At 48.9% G+C, this 3,952-nt stretch overlaps 1 non-coding gene across 1 annotated transcript; it reads left to right on the top strand.

The window, feature by feature from the left end:
• The first annotated feature begins 3,411 nt into the window (after positions 1–3,411).
• On the top strand, positions 3,412–3,520 carry LOC120639423. The gene has a single exon (XR_005661426.1). It is a non-coding gene; the product is annotated as a small nucleolar RNA R71 (small nucleolar RNA).
• Positions 3,521–3,952: the final 432 nt, after the last annotated feature.

The raw sequence follows: 3,952 nt of genomic DNA, 5'->3' as shown, positions 1-3,952 counted from the left end.
TTCTCCCTCCTCAGTGAGCCCTGGACCTCCCTAACCTCTGGCTCACCTTCGCAGCACCTCTCGGAGTTAGCCCGTGGTTCCAGGACGCAGGAAACAACACGTTTTCGACCACGCCACCACCTTCGACCGGCCGTCTCCGCTCGACCTCGCCGGCGACCCCCTTCCGCGACACGCCCCGCCCGTTCCAAGACTCGGTGAGGACATCCTCCGCCCGCGCTCTCTTTTTGGCGTGTTAGCGTAGTCTGTAGCCCACTCTCGTGGCCCCAACGCGTGCGTGCCGGCGAGCGCCACCGCGCAGAGCCGCCGCCGCCATCGCTCTCACCGCTTAGACCCTCCCCGAGGCTCGTAAAGGCCTCAGGTGGACTACACGCTCCGTGTAGATCACCCCAGCCCCAGGCGCGGGTCGATTTGACCCCGGGAAGGGCGAGTTCAGCCTGCTCCGATGGAGCACCGCCGCGGAGCAGGGCTCCGGCGAGCCGCTCCGCCGCCCCAGCGCGCCCTTTGCTCCTTGGTCGTTCGATCTGAAATCGATGCCCAAGATTAGATTTAGATCTCATCGAATCAGAGCCTTCAGATCTCGATCCAACGGCCCATAATCGTAGATAATGGTTCGGCCTGGGATTTTTGTTAAAGAGACCCTGAGGTTTTCTTTATTCAACCCGCGGTCCAACTCTATTCAAAACTAATTCCAGTTAGGTCCCTGTTTTAACACTTTAGCCCCTGGGCTTTGTAGATTTCGAACCCGCCATCCAACACTTGTTCTTTTATGCGTTAGACCCTAGACTTATCCTTTAATTATGTTTTAGTCCTCGGTTTTTGCAGAAAACCCCCTGGAACCTAGTTTTTCTCGCAGATAAGCCCCTAGAACTTGTTTTTGGCCTAGATTATGCGTTTTAGCTCCATTTTAAGCGTTCTTTATATCCACGCGATCGTTGTAACGTGTAGAATAGTTTTAGCTTAGTTTTTCTTGCTGTTTTTATGTATTGATGTACTGTTTCTGAGTTTTTTCTAGTGTTTGCTTGTATGCTTATTGTTGTGTGTTGTTTTGGCCATGTGTTCGTGAGTAGACGTTGATCCATCTAAGGAGCCCCAGTACCAGTACCCGGAGCAGCCGTCTTCCGAGCACTTTGAGCAGCAGCAGGAGCAGTACGAGGAAGGCAAGTATAACATGAACAACCTATCATCTTTAAATACAATTTCATTCTGCATTTAATACTGTATGCCTATAACGACTGTCCTAGCCACTTTATATCCTTTGTATATATCCTTTGGGTTGCATTTTGGTTAGTTGTGCTAGGTGCCGCGCTATAACACACTCTGGTCCTTTTTAATTAATTTGATTAATGGTTTACTTGAACTTAATTCTGAGAGTGGCCCTCTGTGTGGATGAGTGGCTCACGTCTCGTTAAAAGATGGTTTTTGTAGAAACATGGTTTAGGGGGGCCAGCACGGTGCTTAGTGCTTGGTTGGCCACTCTCCATAAGGACCGGTTCATAGAGCGACAACCTGGGACAACAGCGCTACCACAAGGCTAGAATGGGATAGACTTGGCTTACTAATTAGGTCTTTTTGGTTTGGAGTAACTTACCTGCGGGGCAAGAATAGTAAGCTTCAATGGTCCCCGCTCCTCCGGCTGGTCTGTGCTTGGTTTGCGCACCTGTGCTTGTACTCCCGTGAGGTGGGCCCCATCATCGCTGACCTAACTCTCGCGGTTACGCCTTACCAACGAGATTCTTTGTAATGGCCTCGTAGTGAGTCGCTAGTCATCTCACCTAAGGAAGTGTGATGAACCTCTAGCGTAGCTCACGACTTGTGGGTAAAGATGTGCAACCTCTGCAGAGTGTAAAACTGGTATAATAGTCGTGCTCACGGTCATGAGCGGCCCAGATCCTCCTTTTGATTAGTGAGGTTATCTCCTTCCGACGAGGGAGGTGCCTCTCGGGGTTACCTTGGTGTGGTTTCGGTTTGGTTCTCAATAGTAACATGTTTAATTCTGATTAATTACTATGTAACTGGGTTAATGGTAATTCATCAACTTGTAGTAAATAGTTTTAATAAAATTTTGCCAAGACTTAAAAGCTAATGCAGTCAGTCAGCCAACCTTAGAGCCTTATAGTTTGTGTTATACTTGTTGAGTACAAGTTGTGTACTCACTCTTGCCTCTTCTCTACTTTTTCCTCTTGGTTACGCTACTGCTGCTCAGTTCCTGCCGACACGAGGGAGTTCGCTCAGCGCTACCAGGACTACGAGGACTTCTAGGTGTTCGTCTCCCAGTCGACGTCCCTGTGGCGCCCTGCTCAGCTTCTGAGAGTTTTATCGTATTTGTACTACGCTTCCGTTGTATCAGACATTTTGGTCATTAATGTAATAAATAGCATTCGTATTCACTTTATTATGTCTTTTTACGTGATATGTGCTATGATATACTGTTCATTCTGTTGTATATACGTGTGACTTGATCCTGGCACGTATATGATTGCTCGGTTTATGTCCTTTTATAAACCGGGTGTTACAGCAGCTGATCATGGGGACCCCTAGATCCTCTTGCACAGCTGCCACCATGCCATCCCGGACGTCATTCCTTGGGGGTAGTACCTACCTGCATGGTTATTGCGTGGTGGCCTCCGGGACGAGTTACCCCGTCCGGTGGACACCATGCTGACATTTTCAATAGGAGACTCGGGTTGCCCCGGGATCTTCCCGCTCTCAACAACAGGAAACGAAGCAGCAATTTGTGCAAGCTGGGTTTCGATCATTTTATTGAAACTTAACTAGTTTTTAAGAGTTGAAGACAAAGTTTCAAGCTTAACATTTAAACTTTCCAAGGATTTATCATTGGCCAAAAGCTTTTTATTTATATTTTCATTGATTTTAACTTGGCCAAGAACAAATTCTCTTAAGGGAGGTTGGTTTGAATTGAAATTCGAATTGAAAGAAGGATTATAGTTGTTACCTCCCTGAAATGGTGGACGTGGCTGGTTCCACCCCTGGCCTCCTTGTGGTGGACGGTACCCATTGTTGTTGTTGTTGTTGAGGTAGGCGCAGTCTTTACGGGTTTTGGGGCAGTCATTCCCCGAATGTCCATCGTTACCACAGACTTCGCACGTGTAGTGCGAACCCATGGCGTAAACGGGAGCATGGATCGGTTGTTTGCTCCCTTCCTCCATTTTCTTGATGAGGAGGTCCAGCTTTGCGGCAATCATATCCGTCTCCTTGACAGTATGCATGCCCTTGGTGCAGGGTTGGAGTCGTTCATCGCTCCACCCCTGATTGGAGACCATTTTCTCAACCAATGCTTTTGCTTTGATAATGGTCAGGTCGAGGAAGGCTCCTCCAGCAACAGCATCAATATTGGCTCTAGATGTCATTGTGAGCCCGTTGTAGAAGCTTTGCAGGACGAGCCACTCGTCCATGCCGTGATGAGGACAGGCCAGGATGTATTCCTACAGCATTTCCCAAGCTTCTGGGATGGATTCCATCCCCGTCTGCTGGAAGCTTGATATTCTTTCTCACAGGGCATTTGTTTTGTCCAGCGGGAAGAATTTTGCAAGGTACGCCTTGGAGCATTTGGCCCATGTGTCGATCTCTTTTTCCTTGTAAAACCACTGTTTCGCCTTCCCCAGCAAGGAAAATGGAAACAGACGAAGCTTGACAACATCGGCAGTGACACCCCGTATGACTATGGTGTCGCGGAGCTGCAGAAAGTTCTGCAAATGTGCATTTGCGTCCTCATTCGGCTTGCCACAGAATGGGCTAGCCTGCACCATGCTGATGAGGCTTGATTTGAGCTCGAAGTTCACATCCCCGACATTGATGTTGGGGCCAGTGGCCACATTGTCGGTGAAGGGGACGGAGAACTCGCGGAGAGTCTTTTCAGCCATTGCCTCAAGAACAAGTGGTGCTTCCTGAATGGGTTCCTGTGACGGGAGGATAGTGAGAGGAGGAACGGCGC

This window comes from Panicum virgatum, chromosome 6K (genome assembly GCF_016808335.1).
Source record: "Panicum virgatum strain AP13 chromosome 6K, P.virgatum_v5, whole genome shotgun sequence".
NCBI lineage: Eukaryota > Viridiplantae > Streptophyta > Magnoliopsida > Poales > Poaceae > Panicum > Panicum virgatum.
This window is presented reverse-complemented; position numbering and strand designations above follow the sequence as displayed.